This window comes from Aythya ferina (genome assembly GCF_964211825.1).
Source record: "Aythya ferina genome assembly, chromosome: 3".
Lineage (NCBI taxonomy): Eukaryota > Metazoa > Chordata > Aves > Anseriformes > Anatidae > Aythya > Aythya ferina.
The window spans coordinates 29166119-29183722 of record NC_140298.1 but is presented as its reverse complement, the minus strand read 5'-3'; the positions used below and the strand labels follow the sequence as shown (position 1 = coordinate 29183722).

Sequence of the window (17604 nt, the reverse complement as noted above, 5' to 3'; positions counted from 1 at the left end):
CACCTTCAGCAAGACCCACACACCCCTCTCATTCCTGAAGCTCCACCAGCCAAGTCTCTGTGGGCAGAACAGCAGTGCAGGTTTCCCAGCTGGTATATTCCCACACTTACCCTGCAAATGAAACATAGGAGCAGCAGCTAGCAAAGAGGTTCTAGCCTCAATTTTGGGTCCCCAGGCATTTCAGCAGTGAAATACAATAAAATAAAATAATAAATATGATACTGTACAGTTACACAATAAACCTGCTTTCATTCTCATCAAGGAGACAATAATAATGTGACAATCTGTGGGAAAGCTGAGGCTGCCCCCACCTTTCGGAATTTATTTTATTTTAAGTCTACTTCATTAAAGTTGTTGGTTCTCTTAATTACCTATGTATCCTCCTGCTGCACCATAAAGCTGTGCAGCTGGAAATTAATTGGATTTTTTTTTTTTTTTTTTACTATCACTTCTATTTCCTATCAGATTTTTACCCTATTACAAAAGGAAGTCTCTTAAAAGAGAAAAGGACTTTCTTTTGCGTGGCTCACTTAAAATTGAGTGTACACATCCAGATTCAGTGATCACACTGTAAACCCTTGCTGCATCAACTACCTTTTAAGACTTCAGTGGTCAGGCTAATTGTGCTAAAATAAGAAGGGCAGAAGAGTGTATGTGGACCATGAAAGGCAGTCACACCTGACTTCTGTCTGTCTGTGCACACGGAGCAGCATCCAAATGACGTGAGGGTGCTCTTGAAGCTGAGGCAGAAGTCTTTCAAGCTCACTGTGTGCAGGAGCAATACATTTGTTATGAATACAAACTTTCATTTTTCCGATCAGCTACTATCCTGCCAGCAATGTCAAGGCATTATAAGAAGTTCAAATCGTGCTGTGGCTGCTTCCCTATCACAAACAGCAATCTGTAAGCCATTGACCTTTCACTGTCAGTTGACAAGAGCAGCTCTAGAAGCTACCAGAGTGTGTCAGCATGAGGGCTTATCTTAAATGGCATTATTGACCCAGAAAGCAACTTCTTTCTCTAGCTAGCAAGAGAGTAAGCAATAAAAAACACCATTACTTTTTCCACACATAGTGTGTGAACTAGATCATTAGTCTTTATTTAAAAGACATATGATCAAGTTCTACCATTAAAATGTGGGGAAAAAACTACTTCATTTTCAGGACGAAAAAAATGTCAGGCGTAGAGATTCCCATATTGAATACTGCATAAAAATGCGTCATAACACAAATTTGGCAACACACACAATCACCCCAAGATCTCACCTTCTGGGGAGATAAGACCAGTACATGTCTGACATGCCTCTTACCCAGCTGCTCTTGGAAGGTGTAGTGGGTTTACGTGGCAAGGTTTTGGTAGCAGGGAGCCATAGGGGTGGTTTCTGTGAGAAAGATCTAGAAGCTGCCCCATGTTTGGGAAGGGCCCCATTGTTTTCCAGATCCGAGCCAATAAGCGATGTTGTTTTGCGCCTCTGTGAGAGCATATTTAAGACAGGGAAAAAAACGCTGCGCCACACAGCAGCCGGGAGAGTCAAGGGAGTGAGAGAACAGCCTTGCACCAAGGTCAGCGTAGAGGGAGGGGGAGAGGTGCTCCAGGCGCCGGAGCAGAAGTCCCCTGCGGCCTGTGGTGAGGACCATGGTGAAGCAGGATGTCCCCCTGCAGCCCATGGAGTACCACGGTGGAGCAGGGTTCCATGCTGCAGCCCGTGGAGGAGACCACGGTGGAGCAGGTGGCCCTGCACCGACGGAGGCTGCCGCCTGTGGAAGACCCCTGCCGGAGCAGATTCCGGGCCGGACCTGTAGCCCGTGGAGAGGAGCCCACGCAGGAGCAGGTGACCTGGCAGGAGCTGCTGCCCGTAGGGGAGCCAGGTTGGAGCAGTTTTCTCCTGAGGGATGGACCCCGTGGTACGGACCCATATCTGGAGCAGTTCTGGAAGAGCTGCTGCCTGTGGGAAGCCCACGCCGGATCAGTTCATCAGGGACTGCATCCCGTGGGTGGGACCCCACAGCACAGGGGACAAGAGTGACCGAGAAGGAGCGGCAGAGAAGAAGTGCTGTAGACTGACCATAACCCCCATTCCCCGTTCCCCTGCGCCGCTCGGGGGGAGGAGGTGGAAGAGGGTGGATGGGGGGGGAAGGTGCTTTTGTTTTTTTTTTTCCTTTGTTTTCTCACTTCTCTCGCTTGTTAGTTGTAGGCAATAAATCTTACTATCTCCTTATGCCGAGTCTGTTTTGCCCGTTACAATAATTATTGCATGATTTTCTCGTCCTTATCTCAATCCTTGAGCCCTTTTCACATATTTTCTCCCCATTCCTCTTTGAGGAGGGGGAGTGAGAGAGCGGCTGTGGTGGAGCTCGGCTGCCCACTCGAGCGGAACCACGACAGAAGGTTGCATGGGTTTGACCGTCAGAAATCCAGCAAATGTCTTGAGTCTGTTCAGAGCTTGGTACCTTTCCACCAGCTTCCCCATTACAAAGAAATTATAGAAAAGCTGACGTCTGTAAACTGCAGCCTAATATACAACTATAGCAGTACTGGCAGATACCACAGTGGTAGAGATCATCCATGTGTTAGCTAATACAACTATCCATAAAGTACCTTACAAAGGAAGGAACTAGAAGACTTGACTGGACAAATGCTCTCAGACACATGATCTGATTTTCTGGGTTTTTTTGAGTGGTTCTTTGGGGACCCAGGAGTTTGTATAAACTTCAGCCCAAGATAGTGAATGAAGCAAGTTTCTGACTGCTTAAGGGCTGTTTGCAGCCAAGAGTCAAATCATTTAAAAGCCAGCAAGCAATTGGACCAAGCAATACAGAAGTCTAGGAAGCTTAAGTTGAGAGAGAACAGGAAATCCTCCTCAACTCATCAAATATTCTAAGTTTGAAGATTTATTCTGTCGTATCTTTTTCCATACGCTTTCTTAAATCATCTTTACATAGAAGTACATTTTTAAAAACTGATTAAATAAAAGTTAACCTCTGACACTTTTTACTCTGACAATTATTAAAACTGTTCATGAAGCTTTCTCTTTTCCTTCTGCTATGAAATATTAACCACTCATCATCTGAAAGGACTCTAAGGAGAATCTTGTATATCATGATTCATCCATTAGTGAAATAAAACTTGAAATGAATATTTGAATGCTTTGTTACATTGATGTCTTTCAGGACAGGTCTAAGGCTCCAAGTGCTCTCAGGTATTCTGAAAGCTCCACTGAAATCTTCAGGCAGAAAAAAAAAAAAAAAAAAAAAAAGCTTTATAGAAAGAAATACTGTGTTGAAATCTTGCTGTCTGATCATTATGTTGACATGTCCCTTCTCAGCATTTCAGTTTAGCTTAACAGATACTGCAGCATATCTTCCAGTGTATTACCTGTACTGAAATAAGATCTCTCCTCTTAAAAAGAGAAATTTGCCTCCTTTCTGAAGAAAGCATTTTTTCTGCTTTCTTTGTTTGGGCTCAATTCCATGTGAAGTATTCAGAAATGAAAATATCCAGTCTTCTGCACAAAATTTAGTTCTTAAAATGCTGCTATAACCATTTAAGTGCTCACAATGAATTAATGTCACTGAAGTTGCGCCAGTTCAGGTGACCCATTCAACGCATCATTTGTAATGCTGCCTAAGGAGCCAGTTTGCTTTCCGAATTCCTGACATTGTGTTAAAAGATTATGATGACTCAGGCACAGAAGTTTTTGTACTTCATCATAACAGCTGTCCACATGTACACTCTTAGCCTGTTGCAAGTGCAAGGTAATGTGATTTATCTTAGTCTCTTTTTATAGACCTAAGTGAAAGAGACAAATTCAAATCATCTCGAATTTGCTGTAAGCCAAGACCGTGCATTCACATTTACCAGATATTAGTAAACTTGCTGAGAACTTATCAAGCTGATCACGCGTCACAGCCCTAAGAGGAGATTAGAATAATATTATGGTGGCATCTGGATGAAACTGTATTGAAGTTGATGCTGTGACATCCAGTTTTCATTCAAAATAAATTGTTACATTCTGATGTAGCCTTAGATAGCTAAAATAAAATGCATTATGCAAAGCTGAATACAGAGCTGCTCAAAAGGTACACCCTATATTCAGAAGGGGTCTGTGGTGCAAAATGTGAACACCGAGAATTGGCCATTACTTAGTTCAAAAATCCATGGAAGATGTGCTGAAGTGGAAATGAGAGAAGCACCAACAGTGTGGTGCTGCGAGAGAGGCACTTTTGGGGGGGGCTGAATTCCAGCTGGAAAAGGCTCAGAGCTAAGCCTTGCACTTGCCTAGGAAACGTTCGTATTTCCTTCCCCAAAGCAGAGATGTTGATACAATCTTCAGAAGCAAACAGCGTATCCTTTCAGTGCAAATACCTTGTGAGACCATGATCCCAGCCAACCTCTCAAGTCAAAAAGCATAACAATAGTGTTCCTCTTTCCCCACATGGAAACAGCATTTAGCTTCAACTTACATGCTGAAAACTCCCCCTTTTTGGTCAATTACACAAACCACGCACTAATCTACCATCCCACAGTGTAAGTCATGCTGAATTGCACTGCCCTTTGGCTTTGTGTAGCTGCCTCACCCTTTTCTGTCCTTAATATTAGTAGTCCCTTGCAGGTGCTCCTTCTTTCATGGTACCAATGCAGAGCTGTAGCAATAGCTAATTTCACAGTTATCAGTGCTAATGGGACCTGCCGTGAAATTGTCTCATTTCCAAAGGAGTCACTACGCAGTTGCTAAAAGAGAAAAAAAAAAAAGCCATGCATCAGCGGGAGTGACCTGTCTATAAATTTAACAAGGTTAGTCTTTCTAATCTCTGTCACAATACCTGCACACCTGTCTTACTTTCATGTTAACAATAAAAATGTCCTGCTGGGGTTTTAAAATTATTTTATGACAGCAGCAACCGTCAGTTTTAACAGCAATACATGAAACGAATTCAAAAGGTGCCAGAAGAGCCTTCAAACAAAGCCACTAGCCAGACAGAAAGAGCTCCTTCCCGGCCCTGAAGGTGAATGCCTTAAGGCACAGGTTTGATTGCCTTATTACCTTGGTTTGCATAGCTACAGCTGTTATTAGCAGTCATAAAAATCGTTCAACTGTGTTTGACTTGGAGGCCTCTTCCTGCAGTGAATTCTATAGACTTGACTAGGTGCTGAGTTATGCTATATTCTCCTCTGTTTGCTCTAGATTTACTGCCATCTCAGCTAATGAAAGCAAGAAGAGAAGGAGCACATCCTCAACTGAACACCAAATTAAGCCCTGTCGGTGTGTGCTGCAAACCACTAGGGACTGGGCAGCTCTCTTCTGGCCCCTTTCAGAGGCTCAGCAAAGAGGTCAACCTGCAAGCTTCAGGCTATGCACGTACTATGATACTCCACTGAATGAAATGAGCATCTCCTACGCAACACCAAACATTCTCGGCTTTCTATGTATACTCCTAGTTTGCTTCTGTTTTCCAAGCTAATTGTGATTTTGCATCCAGTCATTGTATGCAACTTCAATCGTGTTTTCAAGCACATTTGTTTCAGTTGGCCATTTTCAATTTGCAGGTCTTTTTCTTGACAGAATCCAAGCAGAGTGCGGTTTTCCAGGAGCTAGCTGAACACCACATTAGCTGAAGCTGGCCAAACATTTAATTCAAATGCATGCAATGATCTTTTCCCCAGTTCAAGTAATTTGCATTTTGGTCTGCAGGAACCATCATAATCCATCTTCACTATGACAGCTTTACAGTAAAAAAGTCACACTCCCACTTTTCCTGTTAGGTCCCTTGTACACTGAGTACTTCAAGCATGCTGACTATCCATTCCCAGCTGGAATTTAGCACACACTCACTTGCAGTCTGTTTAATTAATACCATTCCCCATCTCTCCTGACCAGCTAAATAACATCAGATGAAGAACAAAATTTTCTCCGCAGCACCAATTTAAGATGCTTCTTCTGTTTAGGCAATACAACCCCTTTACTTCCCTAAGATAGCATTTAAAAGATCAGTGATCAATTTGAAGATAAAAACTGCAGACATTTTCCAATTTGAACAGTTCTGAAAAGTGAATAATAGAGGGAAAAGGGGCACTGGCTCGAGTCTGGCTTTGCTCTGCAGCACTTTCTGAAAAGGCAGGAAGGAAAACAGTTGAACATTCACAACCTGAAGCACTAATAAATGGTGAACATTTCTGAAAGAGAATATTCTTTCAAATTCAGACAGTATAACCGATAATGAGGACTTTGGAGGAGCAAATAATCACCACTGAATTCATAAAGAATTATTTTCTCTTAAAACAGAACCCAGATCAACCTAGAAGTAGACTCTATGCAGCCCTAATGATCAATGCAGTATCAACCATTTCCTATATAGAAGAAGGGCTGTAAAAGACAAATGACAGTCATATACAAAGTCTTACACATTTTCCCACCTAATGCATTTAACTTTGGAAGACAGTGCTCACAGTAAATACTGCTAGTTATTTGCTGTTCTATTCATATGCATTCCTTGTGTATATTTTCACAGCAGAAGTGGCTCACAGCACATAGACAGCATGTACTTGCAGTTCGTGCTATAAATTATTACCTATCTCTGTAGTACCTTAATCTCAGATGGACACGTAATTTGTGAAATATCTAAGACCATTGTGATTCTTCTTAATTTCTGCCTCATGGTAGGCCTATTATTTCCTAATCTTTAACATTAACATCTCCTAATGCTTATTCTTGCCCTTTTACACACCCTGGTCACTTTTTCTGTTGGCAGCCTAAGAGACAGGAGAAGACAAGAACAAAAAACAAACAAACAAAACAAACAAACAAAAAAAAAAAAAAAAAAACAGACATTTGGAAAACTTTATAACAAAAGTCCAGAAGATTAAAAGAGAATATCAGCTTAAAATAATTGTCTGAAAGTACCCAGTCAAGACTTATACTTAGTTCTTTCTCAAAAAAGTCAACCTAAATAAGCTTCAACAGGCTATTTCTCTATTTTTATTTTATTTTTTTTACACAGTAGCAATTAATATCTCCTTTCTTCTACATAGCACACAGACAAAAAGTCACAGCCCCAAGGAGTTTACACAATAACCTAAACTGACAAAACACACTCCACTCTGATCTAAAAATAAATAGCGATTAAAATTAGTGCAGGAACTGTTGGTTGATATTTTTTATAGGCAAACACCAAGATTACATTAACTGGCCCACTGGGAATAAAACAGATTTACAATAGATTTAATTAAATGCATCTAATGAAGTCCAAATATAACAACAACAAACAGGCTCATCATCTGAAATATAGCAAACCATTCTGAACTGTAATAAATTTCTCATGTTTATCTTCAATTTTCATTTTGGCTTTCAGCACCCCACAGAGAATTTTTATTTGCTCGTGAAATGTTTTGGATTTTTCCCCTTCAACTTGTTTACTCAATTTGTAACATAGAAGTTTCAGAAGTTACTTTTAAACGAGTTTTTGAAAGGAAGTCTTTATTTTAATTAAATTTTAATAGAGCATCATGAACTGATTTTCTGCTCCACAGTGACATGCCAAAAGAAGGATTGCTGACTAGAGGTCAGTGGGAGTGCAGTGATGTAATCTATATGAATGAGAAAAAAAGTCTCCTGTCTCTTTGCAATGTATACTGTAGACATTTGCTAAGTCATTTACACTAGGACAAAGGGAATACACCATGGGTATGAACTAGCTCCAAACAGCACAGGACCATTCTATATGCAGGTTAATAACAATAAAAAAACCCTCCTGAAATATTTCTCTAGAACTGCTACTTAAGAAGTATTCTTAGGATGGGCTGAAACACTCCCCACTCATTTCCTTTCCAAACATTTCCTTTTAAAAAAAATCAATGCTGATTCTTCATTTTTTTAATGTCAGCAGAATGGTATATGATTACTAATAGCAAGAGTTATGATTGCTGGTCTGTCACCAGAGAAGTAAACTTGATTTCACATTGATTTTAGATCAGAACCTATCCTGAAGTTTCTCAGCATTTTCCTTTGGAAAAGAAGGAAAGGAGTCTTTCTAAGAGGAAATGAAGAGGAATAAAAAGATATATTTGTGTGTGTACAAGCAAAAATATGTGTGTACAGAAATTAAGAAACCAAAACATGGATGCCCAAAACATCAGGAGTGCAATTAATATACGTATGCACTAAAACCAAAAATTCAGGAGGTTGTAGACTAATTCTCCAATACTTCCCACCGCTGAGTTGCTCTGCTCATAACAGTCACAGCTACAGAAGCTGTACAAAATGGGGGCAGCACAGCCCTTTGACCAACCCGGAGGTTGAAATACACATTCCTGCGTAGCATCCCCTACTGACAATGGATTTAAATGCACACAGTGTCCGGTCCTACTGAAGAAACAGATGGTTATGAAAGTGTATGAAAAAAAGTCTACAGTTTCAAAGCTTGACTTTTCAGCAGCTTGACTTTTCAGCAGAACAGCATTATGGAACATTCCCTAGGAGCAAACAGAACGTTGTATGAGGGTGACAGGGTTGTAGCTTGCTGGAGCTACTTTTACTAGGAATTAAGGAGTAAACAACTGCTTTTATCAGGAATTGAATAAACAACAGGGGAGATATATCCTGGACTCAGAAGCTTGTTGAAAGAATTATTTTCAATAATGCTAAAACCTAAAAACTTCAGAGGTCAATTTAAAACTTCCATAGCCTTGATCTTCCCAACAGCACACTTTGAAGTGAATCCCTCTAAAACAAGCTCGTTTCCAATCCTTTTTTTCTTTTTTTTTTTTTTTTTTTTTTTTTCCAGAAAGCACAGTAGCAACTAGTTTTAAATGCTAAAGTGCATAAAATCTGTGCAGTTGATAAAAATTCCAGCTCAAGTTGTATTTGAAGATTAAAAGAAAACAACATCAGTTTCATGAAACTGACTTCTGGCCAGTCTCCTCTGCTTCTGAAGATTTTCCAAGTTGTTGTGAACCCTTAGAATTTCTCCAGCTTATAATCCACTCTGATACTGATTCTCCCAGGAAGCCACAAATTTAACTTCCACAAATAAAATCACAAGGTGACCCTTATTGTCCAGAGCATGAATAACAGAAGAAAAGGTTATTTTCTCAACATTTCATAAACTCATGGCACTCATCTCAGGCACACCCTTCACTTTCCTGTAAATGGGATTTGTAACATATAAAGCATGGGATAATAAACTTTGTTTCATTCAAATCTATTGCCAAAGTTTAGTTTTGATGTACAAAGTATTTTGAGTCCTTTTACAGGAATGGACTTTCAAGTCTGCAAAATGTTATACAGTTACTGCTCCAGACCTTTCAGTCAGATTTATTTTAGTATTCCCCGAGTAGAATTTATTTTTTCCCCCATTCCAAGTCAGTGCAACATTTAAAATGTCTAGGGAGCAAATTCTCTACCTACATAAGCACAAACCTTGCTCTAGTGGAGCTGTGGCTATTGACTGCCTTTCTATGGTACCACCTGTGGATTCTCCAAGAAACTACAAAGAGGCATTTCTACTTAAATGCAATAAAATCAGGCACAATACTAGCAGCAATAGCTTACAGGCATTACACAAAAAATTTTTCCCCTCACAGATGATATAAAAATGTCTAGCAGATAAAATGGGAACCTAAGAGCAATCAGTTATTTTACAGTATTCCTGTTAAGCAACTAATAGGTACCCTCCTCCTCTCTTACACAAATGGAAACCAAGCCATAATAAGCCTCCACTGCCATGCTTTAAGCCACCTATACTGGAGCAAATATGAGAAATAAGGTGCTACACTATTTATCTTCATCAAAGATGAATATCATAGATACCACAAAATGTCTAGAGCCTCCTTGCACTGCCGACTGTTCCCGTTTCAGAGGCAAAGGATTGAGGAGGCAGGAAGAGGAGGAAAATGTTCATATCTGATTAAAATCACTGAGCAGTGAATGGAAGAGGAAACAAAGAAACCCACATCACTGAGCCTGTAATATCTCATAACCTGCATAACCCCTCTCTCAAGTTCCTTTCCAAGAATCCTGCTCTTGCTGCTATCATCAAGTGTCCACATTTTACCTCCGTTTGTGTAAGTAGGAATAAATCTTGATGAGATGATCTCTGGTAATGTTTAAAGAGATCTTTGCAGAGGCTGAAGTAGAGGACAACAGGAGATAATCAGCTTCAACTGCTAAATTCTGGCTAAATGGCACTTCCAGGAATTCAGGATTACACAGATAAACACCTTTGTGATGGCTGAATAGGGCAGAGAATCACAAAGCTGGTAATATAAGAACTGATTTTTTTTTTTTCCTCCAAAGCCCTCATTTAAAAAATAAAAATAAATTAAAAGGAAAAAAGAAAAAGCTTTAGGACACTCTGATACTCTTATGATTCGTCAAGAAGTCCTGGTGGTCAAGAACCCTTACCTGTGCTGTTCTCATAAGTCACATGAACAGTAGCTGGTTACACTACTTGCTGGATCAGGACAAATGATGATATGTCTGGTTTTCATCAAAACAAAAAAACAAAAACAAAACAAAACAAAACAAAACAAAAAAAGAAATCTTCCACACGCTTGCAAAACAAGCATCAGTTCAACCTGCCTAACATTGCAAGGCTCTTCACGGTGCATTTCCTAGAAGCTGATCCAAATACAGACAAAGCTTTTTGAGCACACTTGCCTTGTCAGTCCTGTCTGTGATCACCACCATGATATACCTTCATGGTACAATTGAGAATCATGTTGCATCCTTTTTTTTTTTTTTTTTACCTCCTGCACATTGCCACTGAACTTTGCACAAAGCCTTCACGGATGAGAGAAACTGATCAATTAAGAATTTTTTATCTCACTACTATAGATTTTCTTCTGATGTGTTCTGTACAATTTCTTTAATAATACTTGAATTAATTTTCCATCTTCTATATTGCACTGCAATTGAGAAAATATACAAGAATAAAACAGAGGTGATTGCACTCATGGTTTGGGGTTTCCAACAAGCAACACTGCCTACCTCCAGTGGCCTTAAAGGAAAAATAAAGCCTCACAATTTTCCTTCTTGACACTGGTTACATCTTTATAAACTCCTGAAAAGATGGAAGAGCTGAATACATCCTCCTGCAAAAGTCATAGTAACTAACAGTCTCTTCTTGAACTTTTAATGGCATTATATTGCCCTCTGATGCAATGAGAGCATCATCTTCAATAGCCCTTCGAAATTTAGCATGGCTACAGGCCACTGTACGTTCTGATCTAACCTAAAGTATCTGAGGCCAGAAAAGGAAACAGCAATTATATGATGAAAATAAAACGTTTACTGGGAATTCTTCCTTCCTCTGACACTTGAGGAAATAAATTAGTGACAAAAAAATCTTAGTCTCAAACTGGCTTATATTTATTTATTAGCTATATCTTTCTTACAGGGAAGAAAATATCACTCTACATGCATTCAAAATGAAGTATTTTTCAAAACTCAGCCTAAACACTTTTTTTTTTTTAATAGCATTGACTTTCTTGAAAAGTAATAATGCAGTAAAAGGTATAAAGGAATTGCAGAATTCACATCACAAGAATGCATTGCAATTAAGCAGTGAGACTCTGAACCATACTCGCTGTAGATCAATGCAGCCACAATGACACTAGAGAAGCAGAAGTGACATCATCAAGGATAGTTCTAACCTTTAGTTCTTTTTGTCTTTCCCATTAGCCAAAAGCCTGTGCATACACTTCAACAGCTATTTAATAAACACAAGTACATGCCACTATCAGAGATTTTAAGACTCAAACTATTTGAAGCAAAGCACACCTATGACATATGCATGTACTCGATCCAAAGAGCTGTCACAACACAAACGCCTCACTTGCGCTCCAACCTACACAACTAATGCCTTGCACTGGTTGCAGTATAGTCATGGGACGTTTGCATCTACCAGTCAGACTTTTTTTTGACTTATTAAACCAAAGTCCTCTGATACTTTAATGATACAAGTGATGACAACTGCCGTGCTCCCAAGCAAGGCAGAGCTACAGATGCTCCTGCTGAGACTTCCTAGTGACATAAAGCACAATGAGCACAGACCAACCTCTTGGAAGATGAGGGCTCATTACCCTCCCTTTCCCTTCAACCTTTGGAGCAATTCTAAGTTCAGCTACAGAAAGGTTAGGTGGGTGTGAAAGGTGAAGAGCACTTTCATTTCTCTTCAGAAAAGATTGTGGGTTTAAAAAAAGATGGTTTCATTAGCTGGGAGTGGCTTTTTCCTCACACCATGCAGATGTAATCTTCCTTACCCTCCACAGAAGACAGCTAGGCACAATCAAAGTTCAAAAGTTGCTGGATAATCAGCCTTATGCTTTCATTTGTCAAGAGGAGCAACTCCAACAGATTTCTTAGCTCTACTACTCCGACGCAGCCATGTCAACTGCAAGCCAATTATCCCGGAGTGAGAGAGAAGAGTTTGGTCCCAAATGTATTTTATATGACAACACACATCTCTCACATTTGCAGTGGTCTGGAATAAAATAGTTGAGTTGCATGGGACCTTCAAGATCACCTAGCCTGACTGCCTGACCATTTCAGGGCTAACCATAAGTTAAAGCATATTATTGAGGGCGTTGTTCAGACGCCTCCTGAACACTGACAGGCATGGGCCATCAACCACCTCTCTATGAAGCCTGTTGCAGTGTTTGACCACCCTCGGTACAGAAATGTTTCCTAAAGCCCAGTCTGAACCTCCCTTGGCTCAGCTCTGTGCCGATCCCACACATCATGCCATCGGTGACCAGGGAGCAAAGCCCAGCACCTTCCTCTGTGCCTCCTTTCCTCAGGGAGCTGCAGGGAGCAGCGATGCCACCCCTCGGCCTCCTTCTGTCCAGACTGGACAACCCAGTGAACTCAGCCTCCCCACCCTTTTGACAGCTTTTTGCCCTCCTCTGGACACTTTCAAGTACCTTAACATCCTTTTTATATCGTGGAGCCCAGAACTGTGCACAATATTGCTGGTGAGGCCGCACCAATGCTAAATATAGCAGGAGAATCACCTCTTTTCACCTCATTTGGTTATGCTGTGTATAATGCATCCCAAAATGCAGTTTGCTCTCTTGGCTACCAGGGCACACTGCTGGCTCACATTGAGCCTGCTGTGACCAGCACCAGATCCCTTTCTGCAGGGATGCTCTACTGCTACTCGCCTCCCTGTCTGTACCTGTGTCTGGCACTACTCCATCCCAGGTGCAGATCCCTGCACTTACCCTTGTTGAATTGCATGCCATAGGCGACTGCCCAAGGCTCCAACATATCCAGATCTCTCTGCAAGGCCTCTCATCACTCCAGACAGTTAACAACACCTTCCAGTTTAGTATCAGCGAACCTGCTGAGGATGCACTTCCCTCCAGCATCCAGGTCACTGATAACAATGTTGAACAGGGCTGGCTCTGGCAGTGAGCCCTGGGGAACCCCACCAGTGACTGACCACCAGCCAGATGCAGCTCCATTTATTCTGACCCTTTGAGCTCTGCCATCAGGCTAGTTCATTACCCGGTGTAGCATGCACCTGTTCAGCTCACAGTTTGACAACTTTCCCAGAAAGATTCTATGAGGAACAGTATCAAAGGCCTTAAGAAAATACAGAAAGATCACATCTACCACCATCCCTTCATCCACTAAGTGGGTGGCCTTACCATACCATTGTATGAAATTACTATGACAGTGTAAGCACTGCTCGGCAACAACTGGAACATCAGTGTGTTATCAACGTTATTCCCATCCTAAATCCACAATGCAGCACCATACCAGCCAGCAGAAGAAAATTAACTATCCTAACTGAAACCAGGACAGTGGCACAATGGGATTGCCTCGTCCTGTGCTTTTAAAAGGTGGTTCTTAAAAAATGACCAGCTATCATGGAGCCCTAAACCTTCTCAAGCAGATTCTCAGCAGAAACTGCTAACTAGCTCCCTAAGTAGCTTAAAGTTTGCTCTCTTGAAGCCCATGGTTGCAACTCTGATGACCTTTTTTGTCATTGCACCAAAAATTTTGAACTCAGCTATTTCATGACAGGGGAAAATCCAACCACTTTAACTCAAATTCACTGAATTAAAGAGAGAACTGTTCCATCAGAGAGTCTGATGTTCTATTTCTGGTGCTATTTCAGAAACTCTTTAGAGAAAAACAACGGTTTTACATGATAGCTATGTGGAATCACTTTTCAGAGTTGCATCAGCCTCTAGCTATTTGTTCCTTACTTCCCAAAAGCACATCATAGTATCAAAGAAAAAAAGCCTTGTCAGTTTATTTTTATTTTGCACAGTAATGCAATTCTTCACATTTTAAAGCCTAACGCTTTTCCTAAGCAAAATAAAAGGAACGACATAATGTATTTACTATGACATTACTAAGTATAATCTTAATGTCTCACTTACGATGTAAAACTAATGTCTCTGTCAAGTGAACAATACATTGATTTGCGTCTTCTTTGAGTAGTACCAGTTAGAAATCTAAAGGAAAACTACTAGAAATTTGCTTTCTAATTATTTTGCCATCACTCCATCCTTCCACATCTCAATCAGGATGAGTTACCTTTGTACAAACATCTCTATTTTGTCTCTTCTTGCAAAGGATGTAGAACAATAGCAAGATATAGGAGGAATGTCAGCGATGGGACTGAATCTTTATGCAGCTTTAAAGACCAGCACATTGCTTATAGGAATGATTCAACCCAATGGTGTTTTTTTGTTTGTTTGTTTTGCTTTTTTATTTTTTAGAAGCCCTGAATCTTCACACACTGTAGTAAGAAATAAAAATAAATATAAAAATAGACAAAGAATTCTGAAACATACAACAACTACATTGAGCTCTGGCAATGTTGCTGGAACTGTTGGAAAAGCACTCTTCACTAATCTGTTTATTACAGGCCTCCATCCAAAACGCAGCACCAGTCATCTGTTGTCATCTGGTGTTTATCTTTCACCAGGTTCAGGCTCTAATCTAGGCTCTCTCTCCAGCTGCTACTCAAGGGCCACTTTCAGAACAGAGGGACAAAGAGTCTAAGAGATGACTAAGTACATCAGAACCCAACTCCCAGTCAGCCCAGTTACTCCTGTGCTGGAAAGCTTCCCTGCTGGTTTCAGGAATTCTAGTCCTTAGCAATGTATTAGATGTATTCAAAGGAAGCTTTCTCCATAGAATATGATACCAATTGTCTTATGCCATATGGAAATTTATCCTTAACTTTATTATCCTAACAGCAGAAAGGTTTTGGTGGTGGTTTCTTTTGTTTGTTTTTAACTGCTCACATAAACATACAACCTTTTTATGAATTTTCTTAAGCTTTTGGCCTCAGCGCTATTTCCATGGTAATAGGTTCCACAGAACTGTATATTGCATAAAAAGCATATTTCCTTTTCTCACTTCCAAATTGGCTGTCTTAACTTTTGAATTCCTGTGTTCATGAACTATGAAATAAAGGACAAGCTGACCATTTTACTCTGATTCTGTGCTACCTTATTTACAGTGTGGGAGACAAAGGGAGAACTTTATTTCAATGCATTAATTTGTCATCTCCCTCTCTCCATCTCATCTCCGCATTGTTTTTCCTCACTGTTCAGCCATCTCTCAATTTATTCTTTTGTTCAATGATGCAAGCAATTAGCACAGCTATTATTTCAGAAAAGAAACTAGTCTCACACTTGGACAAAATTCTTAAGCAACAGAGCAGGGGAGGAAAGCAAGGCTACAAATCCTCACTAATTGTGATCTTCTGGCTTTCACTAATTTACAGGATTAACTCACTCCTGTAATAGTCCACAGATTTCTTCCTCACATCACAGCTGAGTCATGGGGTTTTCATACTCATAGGATAAGCCTACTTAGCTCTTTTCAGTCCATGGGATACCCTTTACCTCCTTCTTCCCTTGGTCACCCTGGTATCATGAAGGGGGAAAGTAATGATTTTAAGGTCATTAAGCCATGCATAAAAATGCCGTAAGAGATCAAATCACACCAAGGTAATGCAAAAAAAAAAAAAAAAAAAGAACCTCCTGCTTTAGTTAGCACAGACTTCAGTTTTCCCTCTTGATGGTTTTAGAAAATCCATATACAGCTGGGCTGTTAGTTGAGGAGGTAGACAGGAGGAATAAAATACAAATAGCCAACTCCTGTAATATACAAACTGAATGATCAAACAATCATGGCAAAACGTCAGCTCATGACATACAGTGACTTCAGTAGGGTCATATCTAATTACTAGTAATGTGGTTTAAAAAGGCTTTTAGAGGAAAGCTACTTCAGAGATAACAACTAATGCATGAGGAACAAGGGCAACAGAGATAATTAAGTGGGGATATTAATTTTAGTGCCAGTGAATTTGTTTGACAACCTGCTCTTTGGTCCAGTCAAACAAACTTTGGAAATAAAATTCCTGCACTTTCAGTCTACAGTCTCACTATGAGTTACTTTGGTCAAAGAATTAAAAAAAAAAAAAAATCAGCGCAAGAGTTTGCATGCATTTGTTCAACATCATCACTTATGAGGTTGTAGTAACAAGAACAAAGTTTTCTATGTTGTTCTGGAAGCCACCATACTCAAATGAAGATCTCATGCATTTCATGACTGAATGCAAGCCATCCAAAATATTCTGGGCCAAAACCTAACTGCACATGGGCAAAATACCTCCTGCATTACAGATCTTGTATGGAATTGAGTGTGGTCACATAAGAACATGGTACTAGAAGGGCCAGTACACAAATTTCCTTTTCATTTATTGCTAAAATGCTTTGACAAAATAGGTCTGGCTCTAAGAAGTATGGAATAAATATAGAAAACGCCTGTTAATCTACAGATGGAGCAAGTAACATGATTTCTGTACCTTGCATCATATGCTTCAAAAGCTACTTAAATTATCCTGGCACTGCTGTAGCAATCATTAACATTTTAGCTTTATCCTGCTGAACACTTTAAGAAGTGACAGCAGAAGCAAGTGGAAGAGAAATAAATTAGACAGTAGACACTTAGAAAATAAGGTTGGAATCAAAATCCTGGATGAGGATACCCCACACACAGGCTTTGGCTCTGTATCTGAACTCTCCATCTTGTGCCCAACTCTAATCACTACCAGTTTCTTTCTAAAAGGCTGTGCCTGAAAGAACTGATGTGTTATGAGACAGCCGTGACCTAAGTAAACTCCAAACAAATCATTCATCACTGCAAAACTCCAGAACAAGCTGGTTCTTTCTCAGAGAACAGTGTTCTTCTAAACATGTATTATACATAAAGAGGAAACAGAAAGCACATACTGTAGGCTTTCATCAATTGTACACAAAGCCTTTGATAACTCTCTGAATAGGCTTGAGATCATTATGCCCAGGGCCAAGTAATGCTCTGCAGTTTAAGATCTCATTTTCCAAACTTTTGGTCAAAAGGGTCTTTTTAAGTGCAGCAGAGAAAGGAACACTTTTTCCTTGAATATCATGATCACTCAAATCCTTACATGTATCATCTTTTCTACACCTAATTCAAACTTCACAATCTCAAGGTCTGAAGCAGGAGGTACTCACCCTATCCACATCAACAGCCAGGTTTTCTCCTCCCTATTCTTCCCTTTCACAGCCCACATTATTCCTGGAGGAACTGGCCTTTCC

General features: G+C 40.1%; 1 protein-coding gene across 5 annotated transcripts in view; it reads right to left on the bottom strand.

The window, feature by feature from the left end:
• The window catches only part of KIF26B (kinesin family member 26B), a 301650-nt gene that overhangs the window by 182970 nt on the left and 101076 nt on the right, over positions 1 to 17604 (bottom strand). The window lies entirely within an intron of this gene.